Source organism: Stegodyphus dumicola, chromosome 6 (genome assembly GCF_044657685.1).
Source record: "Stegodyphus dumicola isolate Sdum_Otavi_A_Nest chromosome 6, ASM4465768v1".
NCBI lineage: Eukaryota > Metazoa > Arthropoda > Arachnida > Araneae > Eresidae > Stegodyphus > Stegodyphus dumicola.
The window spans coordinates 38291420-38312516 of record NC_140773.1 but is presented as its reverse complement, the minus strand read 5'-3'; the positions used below and the strand labels follow the sequence as shown (position 1 = coordinate 38312516).

Genomic DNA, 21097 nt, shown 5'->3' with positions numbered 1-21097 from the left:
TTCGTTCAGCAAATTAAAATAAATTTTCACATATTTACAATCAACGATGGGCCAAGATCCCCTAAGTCATCTAACATTTTTAAGTGTGGAAAGAGAAAAATTTGAAAGGATCGACTTTGATGAAGTAAATGATAAATTTGCTTCATCCAAGGTAAGAAAAATGTATACATAGTAATTAATTGTATTCATGTATTATATTATTATTAATAAATATAAGTGCTCGACCATGTTGAGGTGCACGTGATTGAAGCGAGATGAGAGCAAATTAAAATTTTTAAGTTGGCTGGTGGTGTGTCTGACAATTTTAGATCTTTGGCACTCCAAGCACAAACGTGTCAGGTTGGCTATGTCCTTTTGCGTGCTAGGCCATACGAAACGTTGCTGTATCAGTTTCCTCGAAGCCTTGATGCCAGGATGTGACAGACGATGTAACTGACTAAAATGGCATGGCGAAATCTGGAGGGAACTTAAAGTCGAAATCTTGAATCCTAAACATCACAATAAAGTGATTTTCCAGGTGACAGCTGCATAGGCTGCAATTTGAGATTGGTGGAAGATTTGCTTTCCAAGAGTGTTTGTAGTTCTGAATCCCGGTGTTGTTCATCCTCAAGGGCAGCAAAGTTTATTGGTGAAGGAACGGCTAGTTGTTCAATACGAGACAAGGTGTCTGCAACAATATTCTGCGAACCCTCAATATAACGGATATCTTTTGATATATATTGCTCGTAGCATATGTCGAAAATATTTGACAGCTTCATAAATTCCTAATAATTCGCGATCGTGAGTGCTGTATCTGGTTTACACTGGTGAGAGTTTTTTAGAAAAATATGAAAGTCTCCATCGTCTCCATAATTCTTGATCTTTCTGTTGTAAAACTGCTCCTATACCTGTTATTGATGCATCATCGTGTAGAGACATTAGGTTATTTTTTGGAAGCAGAAGATATGAAAAATATGCAACGGCCTTCGCCGGGAATCGAACCGCGGACCTCTGGAGTACCGGCCCAGCGTGCAGAACCACTACACCACAAAGGCACGCTAGAAGAGCGGGAGAAATACCTTATAAACGTAGAGTGATAATTGTTTAGATGCGGAAGGATACTGGAAATTTGGTGCCGAAATTAAATCATTTTTGCATTTTTGGAACGCTTCGCGAGATTCTGTGGTCCAGGTTATAACACGTTTATCGTTTTTCTTGCTTCCAACCGAAAAAGAATTTAGAGGTGCTTGTATGGTCGCTGCATGAGGTAAGAAACGTCGATAAAAATTGAGCATGGCAAGATTCTTAAGTCCTTCACTGAAGATGGTTCGGGTATATCGTGGATAGCGTTGACTCTATCTGGAAGGGGTCGAACGCCATCAGCGGAAATTTCATAACCAAGAAAGGATACTCTTGGTTGGCCAAAAACGCATTTGGTAGGATTAAGACTGACATCGTACCTTTGAAAACGTTCAAAAACTGTTCTCAAATGTGATAGGTGTTTTTGCTCTGAAGAGGAGGTGATTAAGACGTCATCAAAATAAGGTAAACAAAAGTCGAGGCAGATTAACACCTGATTCATGAAGCGTTGAAACGTTTGAGCAGCATTGCAGCAGTTTTTGGAATATCAGCTGGGTGATACGCCCGCTCAAGATCAAAGGTTGTAAAAATAGCTTTTCCGTCTGAAACTTGCATACAGTCTTGAATGTGCGGGACTGGGTAACGATAAGGAATTGTAGCTGCATTTAACCGACGATATTGGCCACACGGGCGCCAGTTACCATTTTGTTTCCGAACTAGATGGAGCGACTGGCCCATTAACTTTCTGAAGGACGGCAAATTCCCTGTTCCATCATGTATTGAAATTCCTCTTTGGCGGCTTTAAGCTTGTCCGGAGGTAAGCGTCTTGGTTTAGCCGCAATTGGAGGTCCGGTAGTTTCAATATAATGTAGTACATCGTGTTTGGATTCGGAACTACCCATAACTGGGCGCGTGTTTGTAGAGAATTCTCTGAGAAGTTGACGCCATGGGGAGTTACCCGAAATCAGTTTAATGCTCAAATCTTGACTATTGTGAATTACTCCCGGATAAGTTAAGTTGGTTGTAGAATCTATCAAACGGCGATTCTTAAGATCGACAAGCAAAGAAATTTTTTGAAAAACGTCAGCGCCACTAATAGGACTTGAGACAGTAGGACTTGAAATGAATGGCCATTGGATGTTGCGGCGCAATCCTAAATCAACAGATATCAGGCGTTCACCAAAAATTTGAATAGGAGTTCCATTTTCTACATAAAGTTATAGCTTGGTAAGGCCCTTTTGTTCGTAAAAATGTGGTGGAACGACAGAAACATCACTCCCGGTGTCTACAAGAAACCTTAAGCCCGAATTCTTTTCGATGACGAAAAGGCGTGCAAAATTCCGGCCGCTGTCGTTCATAACTTCGAGCAACGGCCCTTCTCGTTTCCCTGGTCGTTATAACGACACAGTGAGTGGCATTTGTTTGCCTTGTTTCCAAATTTGTGGTGGTAAAAACAAATAGCCCTGTTACGAATACCCGGCTTTCATAACGTTTCCTCAGTGGGCTACGACGTGTATTTCGACCACGGGATGTGGAGCGGTTGCGCTGAAAAGGTTCAGCTTGGATGGCTACAGGACAAACAGGACAAATCATCAATTTGAGCCTGTAACGTCACAGTACCTGGACCAGGAGCCTGCACTGCGTGTATCTGCGCTGGACTGGCCAACTTGTGAATTTTATCAGCGATTTCGGGAAGATTTTTAAGTGGCTCCCTACTGGCTGCTAAAATGGTTTGCATGTTAGATGGGAGTCTATGTATCCATAATGTTTTAAGAATGTTATCCGTTAGGTTACCGGTGGCTAAGTCTGGCATTTTAGACAGCAATTGAGAAGGCCTCCTATCACCCAATCGTAAATCGTGCAACAACTGCTTGATTCTGTCTATGATTCTTCACAAACAGAAATTAAAATTTTTTAAAGATTTGTATTTGTCCGTCGCCGGTGAATTCAAAATTATTTCACGTTTAAAGATTTGTATTTGTCCGTCGCCGGTGAATTCAAAATTATTTCACGAGTTGATTGCAGTACCTCTGATTCTAACACGGAGATCGCTGTATAAAATTGAGTTTCGTCGGCAGTAATGCGACTTAACTGCGCATCCAATTGAATGAACCATAACGATGGGTCTCGGCGACAAAAAGGTGATGGCTTAACTGCCACTCGCGCCAATTGTGAAGCAGCATCGTTGTCAACCACTTTATATCAATCAAATACGCACAATAATAATATGTATAGAAAAATAATCAATATGTTTATAGTGACACAGTTTCTTGGTACTTGAAATCAGAGAAATTGGCGGCTCAAATGCTGTAGACGATACATATATCCACTGAAATTATGACAGAAATATGTTGACTCACCGGAATGCGGCACAACGCTTTAAATGACAGGTGAAATGTCTTACTTGCATCTCATCACACTGGATAACTTACTGCTGCTCAGAATTTTGACATATGAACTTCATATTCGTGCATCATTGAATGTTGCTATTCGTAATAAGTACGTGTCACCAATTATGATAGTACAATTTTTTGAGACAGATCATTAAATAATTATAACAATTGAATAGAATAAATATCATTTTGTTCTTTGTTGCTATGGGTTACCAGACTGGCAGAGTTGAGTTGTAGTAGGCAAGTTGCTACATATCTATTTATCTATAATGTACATTAAACTTTTAATTGTTTAAAACCTGCACTTTTTAAAAACACTTATAACACCTTTTGAACTAATTCTAGATCATCGTATGTCTGATTTTTCCTCCGACACAGATGCATTTCCGAATCCAAGGATAGTGTAGTTAGCTAGTGACTATTTTTAATATATTTTTGAGTATTTTATGGCAAATTCAGCGTTTTATTATTATTTGCATTATTTTCTTATTACGAATATATTCTATACATTATATTACTAAAATTTTTTATTGTGGGGGGGGGGGGGCGCCAAAAAGGTATTTTGCCCCGGGCGCCAGTCATGCTTGCTACGCCACTGCAATGAAAGCTGTACGTATGGATGGTACTTTTTGTAAATAATTCTTAACATTATTTTTATTTTTGAACAATTTACACAAAGCTATCGAATTTAATTATTTAAATTTAGTTTTGCATGCATTCCTATTTTAAATAGGAAGAACAGCGGTGGAAAAAAAAAAATGCATACTAAAGTTTTGATTTTTTTTAATAACACAAGTGTGTAAATTATTTGGTAGTATTGGAAGAAATAAAAACCGTATACTTTACTGAATTTCCTATTAAAGTCATATCGTTTTCAGCTTCTAGTAGTTTTTAATAGATTTTTAACTTTCATTTTTTATAAATTCTGCTTATAGTTTGTGACAATAAAATTCACTTACTGTTGCAAAGCTGAATTTTTCCAAAATATAAATACTAGCACTACCTGAGTCATATCAACATTCTAAAACTTATATTTTTGCAAATATGTTGTTATTCTCGAGAGTGTAGGTGTAGCTAAGGCCTCTTGAACATTCAGAAGTCCGGGAGGCCAATAAAGCTGCTAAGACGGCTTTCCGTTTACGATTTTAAAAAAATCTTGCATTCTTTAAAAAAGACTGAAAGCTTCAGATTTTAAATTACGTCCAAAGGGGCGTTTTTTTTAACATTTTGTGTGTTACCTTTATTTATAAAATATCATGTTCTTCGCAGTTAAACCATAAAAACATTCAACAGCAATATCGCAAAATAATTTTAAAATGAACATATCTTTAGAATTTCCAATACTCTCGCGAGCTGGAGATTTTTTTTTTTTTTTTTTTTTACTCGTACAGTCTTGCCATTGCTCGCTTTGAAATCGTTTACTTTGTTAATCAAAAATTCGTTGAAGTATTAGAAAATATTAAATAATAAAGCAAATAATAAAACCAATTTCAAATTCCAATTAGGGCTTCCACATGCCCATATTCTATGGAAGATTACCTTATTCAAATTTTGTTGGCTCTAGGTACCGTTGTTTTATTGCAATACGAGAAACATACATACATTCATGCAGATTCTTCATTATTTAATTTCTTTAAATATAATGTTTGGTGGCAGCAATTTGAAATGAAACATATCGGGAATATGCAAAATGCAAAATATATGCAAAATGCCAAAACGAAATTAACAATCCTTCTGGGAGAATTGTCCCTTTGGACTAAAAAAAAAAACCTTGTCCATTCTGCATAGGTTCCATATTCCTAATACTTGTGCCACAGCAAATTGTCAAATTTATCTGCCCCTTGTCTTTCTTTTAAACTGTAGCACAATAAAATACTTTTTTTTTTCAGGAGGCATTACATGATAGTTCAAAATTATCAGATTTTTATAACTGCAAGAAGTTCCCGAAGATGCTGTTAATGTCCTAAAAGGTAATTTTATTTTCTACTCTGTTTTAAATTAAAAACTATACCTAGTCCGGATTTTTGAAAATTCCAGATATTCAGTTGACTTTATATGCTATATACATGTATTTATTTTATGCTAAATATGTATTTACTGACAAATATACGTATATGCCAATATATAATATGTACATCAAATGTTTATTTCTTTTAATGCAAATAAGAAAATTAAAAAAACAGTATTTATTTTTAAAAAATGTAAGGCATGTTTTTTTCAGACTTAATTAAGTAGTAAAATTCGTACATGTCTAAACATTTTTATTTCAACTGAAACAAAACGACTTTTTTATATGTAAGCCATAAAACCTAAATGTTTGATGCATTTTTATTTTATAATATGAAAATTAAGCAATATTGCCTTATATTTGTGGCAGCGCCTATCATATTTAAAAAATTAACTTATTTTATTAACAGATAATAGAATGCACAATTAAAAAACAGCTTCCCCTCCCTTCTATTGCGGGAGAAAACCTAATTCGACGGGTTATTTTTATTTATTTATTTCCCCTTCTAAGAAAACGTGTCAGGCATACTTTCAAAATTGTCGAAATATATACTAATTTAAACATGATAATTCTGAAATGATTCATAGATAAATTCATATACATCAAACTCAATAGTTAGAAAGTTAAACTAATGACATTTACTTATTACTTTTCAAGATTATTGCCTTTTCATTTCAATTAGTTATTATATCTTCTCCTAGTGATATTAAAATGAGTGAGAGGATCTGATGAAGTAATGTTCAAAATAATATAATTGTTTACATTAGCAAAAGCTATTGTTGTATCAAACAAGTCTTATAAACCTTTTCGGTACTTTTCCGTTATGCCGGCGCAAGCGATAAAGTCGCCAATAATGGTACAACCGATTCCAAACGAAATATTCTCGCTGGTAACCTTTTACGCCTCATTTTAGAAACAAGTCGCAGCTTTTTCTTATCAGATTGATTGTTTCTTTCAATACTGGCATATTACATAGGATTTTTATCAGATAGTACAGTTTTATGTCTAAGGCCATTTTCGGTAATTAAGTCAAATAGGATGCAATCACAGCGCTTACCCGAAGCCGAAAATATAGAAAAGGTAAAGTCAAGGCTTAAATTCATCCATTCTAATGAGAATGCATTAGCGGCGAATTCAGTCATGCAATCTGCCTTAAAAAGTTGATGAGGACAATAAATATCATAAAATCACTTAGCAAAATACTAAAAGAGAAGTAAAACAGTACTCACAACCCTAATTAAAGCAAATATATTCAATTTAATCGCACATAAGCTCCAAACAGGTAAGGCTGCAACTGATCAGCAATTATGTTCAGAGAGCCCTCGTTTTTCATGGTCTGTTCTATCAATTAAGGGTCTCAGAGCCGTCCCTAAGAACATCCCCCAAAGCATAATACTCGCTACTACCACCCGCCTGTGTATGACCTGCTGTACAGGGAAGGGGGCAGCGAATGCACGCCTGGAAGACGGCATATCCTGACTAGAGCATCGACATGATAAATGAGAAATCCTGACAGGCAGCTGTCTTCCACTTATCCATTGTCTAATCTTGTTATTCCCGGTCCTATTGTAAGCGTAGTTGGCAATGACGCTTAATCAACAGAGACAGACGAGTGGGACGTCTGTTGCGCCGTCCAGTAATGTCCGCTGAACTGTGTCTTCCGACACACATGTACTTGAAATTATGTGGTATTAAAGTGTAAGCTGAGCCACTGCCTGGCGTCGAAAGCGAGAAAGTCTTAGAAGACCTTTTTTTTTATCCAACACATTGACGTCTACTGCTGGTTTCGCCTTCATTTATCAACTATGCATACGCACTAACAATGGCTGATCGTAAACAACCTACCAAGTCGTGCAGATTCGGAGATACTCGTTCCTAATCTTCGACAATCACAATATGCCCTCTGTCAAATTCGCTTAGAGCCCATTACTCGCAAGTAAGCGAGATATACCATTCAAATTCAATCACCTGCGTCATCCAGAGAAGTTCATTGAAAAACGTGGGGATGGTCATAATGTTTTGGCTCGTCAATGTACTTATAGCTGAAAGCATCTCTTACCAAAAGTGCTACGATTAAAGTGGAAATAATTTGCGTTTAATCGCCAGAAAAGAATTTGAAAAGGCTTTAAGTGAGCTTAATCTGCTTTTCAAGGAGGTTAAAAAGCTCTTTCTCTCGTTTTACGACAGATAAAACAGGAAAATAAAACTCTCGCAAAATTACGAACATAGTATTGCAAAATTATGAAGCAATTTTGTAGATTCGTAATAAAACTTTTTCCATCTAACGCAACCGATACAATTTGTTAAAGAAGACCTCAAATAATCTAAAATTCTTTCATCATACAGTGGCATAGATTACTTTTTATACACGTACATTGCCCAACCGGAATTGTGATTTGCGACGCTGACTGCTGTTTCGAAGGCATGGATGTTTGTAAATGTATAGTGTCTGTGTGACATGGGACACTTTAAATATGTCTTCTAGAGAGGTTGCTGGTAGAAGGCTCTCAGACCCGTTCCTGCCCAATCGGAGGCAGAACTGAGCAAAGTCATAGTGTCACTTGTATTGTGTTAAAGGCTATTGCCAAAGGAATAGCCTTTAACACAATACAAGTGACACTATGACTTGCGCTCCTTGCCACGATGAATTTTGTCAGCTTGTTCTGATATTACTGCCAGAGAAGTGAGATAAGTCAGAATAACAGCAATAATAACAACAACATAGATGTGCTCAACCTGTATGAAAAATCAACAATAAATCGACGGTGAAAATCCAGTGGCGTAGCGAGGGGGCGGTGCAAGGGAATGTATGATGCCCCGGGCGCCGCTCGCAAGGGGGCGCCAAATGGTCTCCAAACAAGATTTTCCGGAAAATTTCAATTTTTATTTTGATAGATTTCTGGAAAATGTATTTAAAATTAATAATCACTGTAATACAATTAATTATTTATTTCCTTGTATTGCCTGATAAAATGTTTGCAGTACATCAACCAAATATCTCCGTATACAAAACATTCCTTCTGACCACTTTATTTCTCTAAAATAGAGATATATTTTTATATTTTTAAAGGAAATGCAGGTATAGCTCCCGGTTTTTATTTTAAAACGATAACACGACCTTGTTCCGAATTTCTCAAACATATCCATTTTCCAGAAACCGATTCCATGGTCTGAAAATTACATTTTTGGAAACTCCTAACGCTTCCGCTACAAAGGATTGCGTTTCACTCTCCCTTAAACGACTGATGGCCTTCCTGGTTACCGATTCAACTAAGTCATCTTACTGAGACATCAAATACTCATTGCTACAAAGCATTCAACGTGTGTCAATTGTTTTTAATCTGCTACAACAAAAGGAATGCTGCAGGCCGCTCCTTACTCCTTATCTAAAACGCATAGTTTTCGACGTCACAAACTAAATTTACATATTCCCCATTTTATAAACATTATAATTTTCCTTTATAATCTCTTCTATTTCCTTTTCTGAAATAGATTGTTGATTTTATGGTTATTTCATACCGAACCACAATATTCCCTAATTGTTTTGAGCAGTGAATGTGACTGCAAGATGTTCTAAAACACCATTACAGATCTATAGAGAAAATGTTTTTCTAAACCTAAGAGTCACACTTCAAATATTCCTAACTATTGCATTATCAAATGCTACTAGCTATGAACGTTCGTTCAGCAAATTAAAATTAATTTTGACATATTTACAATCAACGATGGGACAAGATCCCCTAAGTCATCTGGCATTTTTGAATGTGGAAAGAGAAGAATTTGAAAGGATCGACTTTGATGAAGTAATTGATAAATTTGCTTCATCCAAGGCAAGAAAAATGTATACATAGTAATTAATTATATTAATGTATTATAACATTGTATTATTATTAAAAATATATCTACTTATCTATAATATAAAATTTTAATTGTTTAAAAACTGTACTTTTTTAAAAACAATTATAAAAATATGTAAAATAAATAATACTTTTTTAACTAATTCTAGATCATCGTAAGTCTGATTTTTCCGCCGATACAGATACATTTCAGAATCCAATGCTAGTGTGGTTAGGTAGTGACTATTCTTAATATATTTTAGAGTATTTTATGGCAGATTCAGCATTTTAATATTATTTGCATTATTTTTATTACGAATATATTCTACACATTATATTTCTATCAGTGTTTTTTCTGTGGGGGGGGCGCCAAAAAGGTATTTTGCCCCGGGCGCCAGTTATGCTTGCTACGCCACTGTGAAAATCTTATTTATACTTCGAAACCAAGCCTGCTGAAAGCCTGCAGCACAAGTTTAGGCAGCATCCAATTCCATATTCTAGTGACCAGCATGATCCGTTATAAACTTTCTCGTCATCGTATGATCATAACTGGCATAACATTTCCGAAAAATGAAGTCCTACGAGAGCGTTTATCTTTTTATTGGGAGCAGGTAAACTTTCTTGCGGAGCTGATAAATTAGTTTTATCGCTGAAGTATTTCCTTCAGTTAATAAAAAATATGGAAGAAGTAAAAAATAGTAGCCATTATTTCGAATCATAAAGCTTTTTCTTTTGTAATTCCGAAACAAGTGCAAAAAAAGAACTAAAAGTTTTTACTGCAGGTATTGATAATTTAATGCAGTTTAACCTTAAAATTAATTAAATTAACAAATCATTGACGCTTGTTTAGGACATTTCTGAATGGTATAAAACAAAAATTTAAAATCGAAATTACATTTTTAGCTTCATGATAACGCAGTTTCAGGGATTTTCCTTTTTGACCACGGAATGTGTAGTGGTGTCATCTACATTTAAATCTTGTAACTAATACTTCAAACATATTCCATACTTATATCTTCCATATTTATTATTTTAGTATTCCCTGTTGTTCAACTTACATTTTTTAAAGAAAAAGTAAAAATATAGTTTTTGGGCTTTATGCTTTAAAATAAAAAAATGCAAAATTATCTATTACCTTTTTTTACTTAGAATATTTTAAAATAGTTCTATCAATTGCCAAGCGATGTCGCCACTGTTGTGACATGGTGAATGTTACTGAGAGGAGAGAGGAATGATTTACTCGACGTATTTTACTCTTAGGGCCGGTTCAAAATACCTTAGGAAAAACCTTGTTTAAATCTGGACTAAGAAGTCCAGATTTAAACAAGAATGGATATTTAATAACGTAAATAAATAATTTTTGGTAACGTCAGAACCCTGAGATTAACCATAATAATAAATGAGAATAAAATCATATAAATCTTAAACGTTTTATAGAAGTTTTATATAATCTACACGTCAGAAAGCAAGAACTAGTGATCCAAATGTTTTCGATGCTCCAAATCTTCAATTTTTCCCAAACGTTCGATGCCCAAATCTTCGATTTTCTGAACCGCAAAATCACTACACACTACATCGAAATACGCCATAGACAGAAACAGTTCATGGATGGGCATTAAGTTATTATATTACAGGATCCGCCCAACCGGGATAGTGGTTAGTGACTGACTGTCAAGCCGAAGAATAAGGTTCGATTCCCGGATAAGGCGTGGATGTTTATAAATGAATAGTGTTTGTGTGGCATGGTGGTACTCGATCGAACTGCCAGCTTTCAGCGACTTTACCGCTCGGCTGCAAGTGGGCATTAAGTGTGTAGGAGAAATAAGATGTGTATAATTTAAAAATAAAAGTGCTAAAAAGGAAGAACGTTTAGACAAAAGAGTTACCATCACACTTCTGGCCGAGTGCCCGAGCTGGAGCTCAATTGAAATGCAATGATTGCTGAAATGCTTTCTCGTGCTTTTCTCTTTTCTCAAAAAATATTGTATTCCAATCCACTGCCCAATGAATTAATGTTTTATCAAAATCTTTAGGGACAGTATTGAAACATATACGTGACTTAAATGTACTGGCGGGCCGCATAAATTTCCTTCAGGGGCAGCATGCGACCCGCAGGCAGCCAATTTGAAGCTATACAAGTATATTTATATTTGCAATTTGCATAAATTATACAAAGCATATTTGACTTGTTTAATAATTAAAATATTTTGGAATTGGAGCTTGAAATAATAGACAATGTTTTGTAATAATTTTTTTTTTTTTTTTTTTTTTTTTTTTTCCGGGCTGCGGACATAAACACTGCATAAAAATAAGCAGCAAGAAACAAGCTGCTAGAAACAGAAGAAATGTCTAGCAGAAGCGCGACGAAATGTGAATGAAATGCGAGTAAAACATCGAAAGATTCCCAGTCAGCAGAAAAGAACAACGACGCATTTTTTTTTTTTTTTTTTTTTCTCTCCTCGGAAGAAAAAATTAAACGCGGAGTGTGTCTGTACACATGCTGCCCATTAAAAAACTTTCTTTATATAAAATATGATGCGTAAATCTCTACATATTATAAAAGAAAGTGGTGTATGTGTGTGTGTCTTTCGTTTGCGCTGAGCGTAAGCTAATAGACCCACGGCTACGAAATTTGATACATAGGTGCATCTAGACAAGAGCCAGTGCACCTCGAAGCGATTTTTTCGAAATTCGAATTGGAATTATTATTATTATTATTATTTTATTTTATTTTATGTTTTGTGACAAATCGCGTTATTTTGAGACATAATGGGCTATAGGAACCCGAGATTTTACTCTACACACTCCATTTTTACATTGTCATGAAACATAGGCATTTAGTTATTTTACGATTTTAAAATAAATTTCGTGTTTCAATAAATCGATTAAATTTGAATTTATTTAACAAAGGGAGCTTAACATCTTTTCAACGGGATTTTTTCAAAAAACGTTTATTTTGAAAAATGTACAGTTTATTTTTCTTTGATTTTTGGAAACGTTAAACTTTCATTTTGTTATATAATACATTTTTATTGATTTTTTTTTTTTTTTTTTTTTTTTTTTTTTTTTTTTGATAAAGTTGTTTTGTACAGTAAAATTCTGCGCGGAATTTTAAGTTTTTTGAGTTGCTTTCATGTTATTTTTTGCTTATTTCACTGTTTGTAAGATATTGAAAATTTTGCATGATTTTTTTTCTTCAACGGAAAGTTGGTTAAATTTTTTTATTAGGATAATTAATATTTGTATTAAGGGATATAGCTTATTTGATTGTAATTTTTTTCTCTTGAAAATGTAAGATAAAATATCATTAATTATACTTTGCTTTTCAGAATTTTTTGTATTCTTTTATGTTAGTTACTGCTCATTTCACTGTTTTTAAGATATTGAAAAGTTTTGAGAGATTTTCTTAAGAAACAAAGTTCTTAACCTCCTTTATACCATTTGAGTTTTTAAGATTTTGCAATGGGAAGTTGATTAATTTATTTATTAGGATAATTAATATTTGTATTAAGGGATATTGCTTATTTCATTGTAATTTTGTTATACGTAATAACTTTTTTAATGAAGTTGTCCTTCAGAGTAAAATTCTACGCAGTTTTTAAGTTTAACATTTGGTGTTTCCTTGAACCATTTTTCCGATACATTTAAAAGCCAGACGAAGGCTGGCAGCGAAGCGGTTAGTATATATATATATAGTATATATATATATATATATAAAACGAGTTTTGCAAAGCGTATATTTTTAAATATAAATGATGTGAAAACCAAGGAAAGATGGCAAAAAGTAATTCAAATGGAATTAGAGCAGAATGGAGTCTGAAGAAGATAAAATATACTTTTTAGAACAGTAATAAAAGTTATATTATCTCAACAATCACAGTACCCACGATGTTAGCGACCGAGAGGTAAAGTCGCTGAAGATTCGCATTTCAGTCCGGGGTCGAATCCCGGCATAAGCGGTTTCGCCCCTATAAACTGAAGCAGTATTTTCACAGTTCACGAATTATTTCGTTTATGTTAGAACACGCCAATTTCATTAAAGGGTATCAGCAACCCCTATACCGATAATGTTAAATTGGCCATTTTCGACGTACCTTTTCTGAAAGCCTGCTGTAGATACACGCTTGAAATTTTTGGGATAATTAAAGTATACTAATCTTATTATACTGAAATGAGCTTTTGAAACATTTTGAAATTTAGAGTAATATACAGAATATTTTGTTAGGCATAGTAAAATTTAGCACTTTTCTCACACAAAACATTTTTTGAATTTTTTTCTTAGTTTATCACAAAGAGCTCATTTCATTAAACATTAGGAAACCTAATAAATAAGCCATAAAAATTTTAGATACCTGTGAGCAGTAGTTCCTGAGAAAAGGTAAATCGAGTATAAAAAAAATCACGTTTGGAGAAAAACGCGTTTTTATGTAAAAATCCTCCTTTATCAAAGCATTCGATGACAAATTAAAACTAGATTTTATACAATTCTAATTTTCAGAGATTAAATAATGGTATTTTTAGAAAGATAAAAGTGTAGAGAATTTAAAAAGACAAAAATCCGCAGTCACCGTTTTTTGAAGATTTTGGGGTTCCAACACCCCTTAACATAAAAGTAGGTATGCCTTTGAGGAAGGCTTTCTAAGGAACATGGCTCGTGCTAATGTAAAACGTGGAGAAAACTGGAAAAAAAAAGCCACCTGTTCCAAGGGGTTTGTTCCCAGATCTAACCAGTAATTTTCGCTGTACGATTCTTCCTAAAACGGGGAGATTTGGTTTCGTTTATGTGATAACGGCAAAGCCTCATTGGCTATATTCCTAAGGGGAGAGATGCCATAATGGAACACTTTCTAAGGGATACTGGCTCGTTACATATTTGAAAAACCAAGAAAACGCCCACGCAGCCAGCTCGTTCGCAGGATTCGAACCTCGGACCGAACTCCCAGTGTGCAGCGACATTACCGCTCCGCCGCTGGTGGGCCTTTAAAACGGGGAGGAGATTCGAAGCCTCTTATCGTATTTTCCTCTGCCGGAGGCCGACACTTACAAGTAAACCCTTCTTTCCTTTGATACCGGTCTCCCGGAAACACATATATTTTCTGAAAGCTTATGTCACAAATAGAAAAACTGGGAAATCTTAGGGCAGAGGGACAAGCGTTTAGGAGCTATAGGGCCCACAAATTATCAGAAAGATGTTGGAAACATGACACCAAAAGTAGCGAAAATACTCGTTTCACGTGTTTATATGAACTAATAATATAGTAAGAAGGTGGGGATCTTAATATAAAGGAAGAAACAACTCGTTGAAAAGAAACATTATACGTTGAGATGTTGAAAATGTGACTCGTTATTATCTTCAAACAAAATCCATTACAAGAGACAATCCATGTGCAATTCATCGAAGTTCCAACTGCTCTAGGGAGGACATCACGCATGCTCTATAAAGAAGTGGAGAGGGTCCATGCACGACCATTCAATTCATTCATATGATAGTCTATCTATTAAAAGTTACAAAACAGAATTCATGGATAAAGAGAATTTAAAGAAAGGAAAAAATGAGCCTACGGAAATCATCTATATTGTGTTCATTTAACGCTACAAACAAGGAAGGAACAAGGAAGTTATTTTTAAATATTTGAAACGTTTCATTTAAAAGAAAAAAAAATGAGTTTATTTTCGTACATTTAAAAGTAAACTGACTTATTTTTACTGTTAACAAATCAATTATTAGGCCATGAAAATATTTTTGCATTTTATATGTATTTCAACGAATATGATGTTTTCAGGGGTATTTAAAAATTCCTTATCGTTATTATATAAACCTCTGGGTATTGGACTGTATTAAAACATGGTACTTTGCCTAATTTCTAACCAGTCTTCGTATCTTTAATGTTTAGATTTATATAACACGAAAGATTGACAGTTCAGTGAAGTCTGATTTCTTAGCTTTCCATTCCTCCTTTTGAACAAGGTTAACAGAAGAAAAATTCTTCTGTTGAATCTGGGCTACCTCCCACAATATTTCCCTGTTTTGAGAGAATATTTCTAACGGCAAGAGGTAAAATTAAGACTAAAGCTGTCTCTTAAAAATCCGAAAATTAGAATTGAAAACAACTTTAAACATAAAATGATCTCTGCAAACTATGTAAGAATTTCAAAGAAAATTTCAGGAAAGCTCAAGCCTTTCTCTGATTCAATTTTTTTTTAGCTCCAATTTTTTTTTTTTTTTTTTTTTTTTTTTTTTCTTAATTCATTTACTTTAGAAAGTACACTTAGCCGAATTAAATGCATTGACTTCTGGATGGTCGTCTAGTGAAACCGTATTACTTGTATATTCAAGCTATGGTATGAAAGATACTATATAGCACTGACATGAAGGATATAAACTGATAACATAAATATGTTCATACGCTTGTCATTAATAAATTCTGAAAAGCAAACACGCTTTAAATTTACTAAATTTTTTCTGTATACGTATGTGAATAGGTCAACACGCAGCGGTTTTTTAAAAATGCAGCCGCTCTAAAAGTGTTACAATCAGAAGATGCGGTACAGTAAATTTTGCTGATTAGAAGTGAGTATATTAATTGCAATTACATAAGCGTTACTGCAGCAAACAGCTTTGCGAAATGACAGGTAAAAAAATCATACGAAATGTTTCTCCCACTGTTGTATCAATTTTTTTTACTCTAATTTATGAAATATTTAAGAAAAGTGAAATTACAACAAAATTTGGAATGCCTGAAATGGTAATAATTTCTCCCTGGAGTTCAATTAATTTCTGCTTTTAAATCAATAATTTAATTTCAATATTTCAATATAAGTAATGACTCCAGTTATCAATTGAGTCTCTGTGACAGCCAGCTAAAGGAAACCACCGAGGTTCAGAAAGCTACGAGAGATGACAGTTCAGTCGAGCTAAAGCGGGACTCTCAAATCGGGGGATTCGAATTTTAGAGGGTCTTTGATGTAACAAGCGAGGACGCTGTCTGATAAAGGCTTCCTGGCACGCGACCCATTATCGTTTCCTAGCGGGCGAGCAGCAGTCTACAGATCCAGTGCTATTTTTATGGGGTATGTTACAAGTATGGTAATACTTGGAGTATGCATCGTCCTATGGCGATGTAACACTCATTGAATTTATCTAAAGTGGCTCAGAGGATAAGATTACAGAATACTTGTAGTTTTGTTACGGGGTTGATTTCCAACAGAATTGTCTGGTTGTGTGGATGTTTCTTTATGGTTTTTCTCTTTGCGCAATGGAATGCAGTGGAACCTCCACGAGCAGAAGCTGAAGGGAGATAAAGGGGCATTCAAGTAATCGAAAGCTCAGCTTATAAGGTATTTCTCCCGCAGTGGCGTAACTAGGGTGGGGCAAGGGGGGACATCTGTCCCCGAGCGCAGCATCCAAGGGGCACCAAAGTCATGCTACGAAATTTTTTTATGAAATATTTTCCGTTTCTGTCACACAGAAAGGGGCGCAGATTCTTTATTTGTTCCCGGGCGCTAGAAATTCTAGCTACGACCTTGTTCTCCCGCCTTCCTAGCGTGCCTTCGTGGTGTAGTGGTCAGCACAATGAGCCGGTATTTCAGAGGTCCGTGGTTCGATTCCCAGCGAACACGATTGCATATTTTTCATCCCTCCTGCTTCAAAAATATACCTAATGTCTCTACAGTAGCACCCTAACTAAAAGGATTTTGGATGAGGATTCTCCACACCCAGGATTTGGCGAATGAGTCCCCTAAAAATCCCAGTCGCCCTTTAAAAGGGGGAGTATATAAGGTATTTCTCCTGCCTTCGTAATATAGTGGTTCTGCACGCTGGGCCGGTATTCCAGAGGTCCGCGGTTCGATTCCCGGGGAAAGCGTTGCTAATTTTTCATCTCTCCGGCTTCCAAAAATATACCCAATGTCTCTACAAGCTAATGAGAAAAGGCAATAACAATTTCGAATATACACTTCATCATTCCATTCGACTTATTTAAATTTGAAAAACAGAAGTTCTATTGTATAATTTCTTAAACAGAACAGTTCAGTACAGCTCCATCCGGGATCTAGATTGTTTTCTGTACTTTGAGTAATAAACTACAAATCGTATAAATCAAATAAAAATGCTCTTTTCTTAGAACTAACTCAAGTGTTGACCAAACTTGTTTTAAATAACTTGTCTTGACTTACTTTGTCTTAAATGACAAGTCATTTTATGTTTCTTCCTAATCATTAATGTGAAACCTACTGTAAATATATTAAAAAATTAAATCAATACATGAAATACAAGGAATACATATCACACTAAGCGGAATTCGGTGCAATTATTCTTTTATAATATTCTTTAAAATGGGGCGGGGCGGAATTGTACAGAAAATGTGTACGAAAAAATAGCTAATTCATTAAAATTAAAAAAAAAGATTGTCGGAAGAATCATTTGAGCTCTAAAAAGACAAATAAATAAAAATAAATAAAAATGTCAGAAAAAGTGAAAAGTGAAAAAGCATCAAAAAGCTACAATTTTAAGAAGTTTTTTAAAGTGAAGTTTAGTTTGGTTTATTTATGGGAAAGCACTAGAGAACTATCTGACTAAGGAAAGGTATGCTGTAACAGCTTTAAATAATATTAAAATCTTGTAGATTAAATAATTTAAATAGATGAACATTAAGGTATTTGTGAATGGAAAATAGCTGAAGAGCAGATCTTGGAACCGATGAAGGAAGAAAATAAAGCATCCAGAGATGTATTTGAAGAAGAAGTTAAATCACCAGAATTAAAAGAGGAAGATGTTCACGAAAATTTAAAAAACGATAAAGAAATTAATATTGAGAATCATTTTGCAATGCAGCGTTATCATCATCTTTCGGCTTTTGATTTAATATCAAAGCCGCTACTAATAGACGAAGAAAACAATTGTCGAAAGCAAATGACAAATGAATATTATCCGAAAGGCACAGATGAACTGAGGAAAGGCTTTGCTGTGAATTATAGCCGAGGAACTGGTCCACCATGGAAGAGATCTAGGCGTCGTCAAGAAAAAAAAAGAACACTAATTTGAACACTGGTCCATTTTCTTCCTATTTAAATGTGGTGTAAAAATACTTGTTTAAAACTTAAAATTTTCGGTCTGAAAATTTGGAAACTTATGAGAGAAGTTATCTTTTCTCTTTAAGCAATTTAGCAAGCCGAGCTTATAAACTTACGAATTTTACAGAACTTTTCCCTTCGGCAAAAGTCTCTCCGTTGGGGGAGAGGTTGTAACAGCTTTAAATAATATTAAAATCTTGTAGATTAAATAATTTAAATAGATGAACATTAAGGTATTTGTGAATGGCAATATTTGAAACCAGACTCGAGTGCCTCGTGCGACTCTCGCACGAAGAATGTAATTTATTTTTAAATGATAGAATATGTTTTCTCTTCTTGTTTGTATGTCGCCATTTTTGAGTGTTAAATAAAAGTTATTGCTGTGTTCCATCATTGGAGTTGCTTCATATCGCCAAAGAAGCATCACAATGCCTTCGCGGAGGGCTTTCTAAGGAAAACTTGCTCGCACAACACGTTACACATACGGAAAATCACGAAAACGCCCATGCAACCAGCCCGTTCGCCGGGATTCAAACCCCAGATCCAACTACTAGTGATCAATGTATTGTATTGTATTGTATTGTATTGTGTGTGATTATGGCAAAGCCTCGAGGGTTATCTGCCTAAGGGGAGGGATGCCTTCGTGGAGAACTTTCCAAGGGAAACACATGTTACACATGGGAAAAACCACGAAAACTCCATGCAGCTAGCCCGTTCGCGGGATTCGAACTACCAGTGTTCAGCGACTTTACCACACTGCCAATGGTGGGCTCGCTAGTGATCAACGATTTTGCCGCTCCGCCGCTGGTTGGCCCTTTTGAAAATTAAGAAAATAACCGTGCAAAACGTGTTATTGAATCAGCAGCAAAGTAGTTACATTTCATTTGTAATTAAGAGGAAAATCTAGTGTTTAAAGAACTCCGGTAAAATCCACCAAAGAACGACAATATACTTCAAAGACAAGACTAAATATATGCAGTTACTCTGATTTTCGCGCCTGTTGAAGACTCTGGGTTAACTGACAGTGGCGAATACATTTTAATGATTTTTTTTTAAATATTTGTACAGTATAGAATCAGTTTTTTTAAACTTCTTTTAGAAATATGCATATTATTTATACAAATTAGATGATGATACAAAATATATGAGATGAACTATTATAGAAAGTTAGGGTACTTTTCCGTTTCGCCGGCGCAAATCTCGACAAGCAGACTTTATTGGCGACAACATACAGTATACACGTAAAAAATATTTAAAAAATGTTAGTTCTAAGAATTCTTTTTAAAAAAGAAGGCATAAACATTTTAATATCGCTTAAAATTTTATAAAAAGCCAATAAATAAAGACAACAAATTTGTAAAAAGACATTAAGAATTTACTATGCTTTCATGGTTCAACATCCTGATTCGCCGGTTCATATCACGTGACCCCAAGCGATCTCATCTCACGTAAACTACTCTACAAAAAACTAATGCTCTTAGTAATTATCCACATTAATTTCAAGTTAAATCTTAATTTGGAACACAAGTTTAAATGCAAGAAATATTTCAATTCGTACGAATAGCTTACTCAGAAATTATGTAAAACTGCAGTGCTTTACTTCGCTAATGCATTCTCATTAGAATTGATGAATTTAACCCTTGACTTTACCTTTTCTATATTTTTCGGCTTCGGGTAAGTGCTGTGATTGCATCCTAATTAACTTAATTACCGAAAATTGCCTTAAACATAAAACTGAACTATCTGATAAAAATTATATGTAATGATATGCCAGTATTGAAAGAAACAATCAATCTGATAAGAAAAAGCTGCGACTTGTTTTGAAATTGAGGCGTAAAAGGTTACCAGCGAGAATATTTCGTTTGGCATGGGTTGTACCATTATTGGCGACTTTATCGCTTGCGCCAGCAAAACGGAAAAGTACCAAAGTTAGTTTTATTCGTATATTTCGTAGAATTTTTGGTTGAAAATTTAGTTTCCTTCGCAAATAGCATATTTGCTTTGCAGTTCTGAATTATCTTCTAAAATGTTTTATTTTTCTCAAAATTTATTTTACCGTAGCAATATGTTTTTTGAATGAGGAAAACAAGAGTGTTTTTTAGCTAAACGTTTGTTGTTACGCCTAATTCACAAAGGAAAATATATTACCTCAATATAGATATTTATCTCAATGCTATGCTCTAAATGTACGAATATTTCCGTATCAAATAGAGTTAATTTCTAAAATTAAAAATGGCGTAACTCTACGGAACGCTGTTATAGTCTACGCGTGTAACAGAACTATGTTTCATTTTACATATATAAATAATAAAATTATATAAATAAATCTCTATACAGATAAATAGGTTATATGGTTTTATAATAAATATTAACTATTCTAATTCTTTATATATATTCTTTATCTTATTATTTATATTATAATATATTAGATAAAATAAAATTTATCTTAAACAGATAAGAAATAAAATATGTTAAATCGAAATGAATATATGGCAAAAAAATTAACGAAATATAAGAAATGGAAAAAGAGTAAATTATGAGAGTAAAATTTGATAAGAGTGTAACAAAAAAAATAAATATTCTTTAATAGCATATAAGTTCATTTAAAGCAACGGAGTGCATTTTGCATTCAACATTTAATGAAAAATATATTTTTAAATTAAAAACTTATCACTAAAGAAGTTTACTACAGAAACTTAATCGTGCGCTAAAATTATTAAATACTACAA

The 21097-nt window shown here is 34.4% G+C and overlaps 1 protein-coding gene and 1 long non-coding RNA gene across 17 annotated transcripts in view; one reads left to right on the top strand and one right to left on the bottom strand.

Moving 5' to 3' along the window:
* The window catches only part of LOC146996694 (uncharacterized), an 86102-nt gene that overhangs the window by 1281 nt on the left and 63724 nt on the right, over positions 1–21097 (top strand). The window contains exon 2 of the long non-coding RNA XR_015041621.1: positions 5342–5422. This is a non-coding gene — a long non-coding RNA (uncharacterized LOC146996694). The remainder of the gene's footprint in view (positions 1–5341; positions 5423–21097) is intronic.
* LOC118180036 (transcription factor unc-3-like) overlaps positions 1–21097 on the bottom strand; it is an 80171-nt gene that overhangs the window by 29454 nt on the left and 29620 nt on the right. The window lies entirely within an intron of this gene.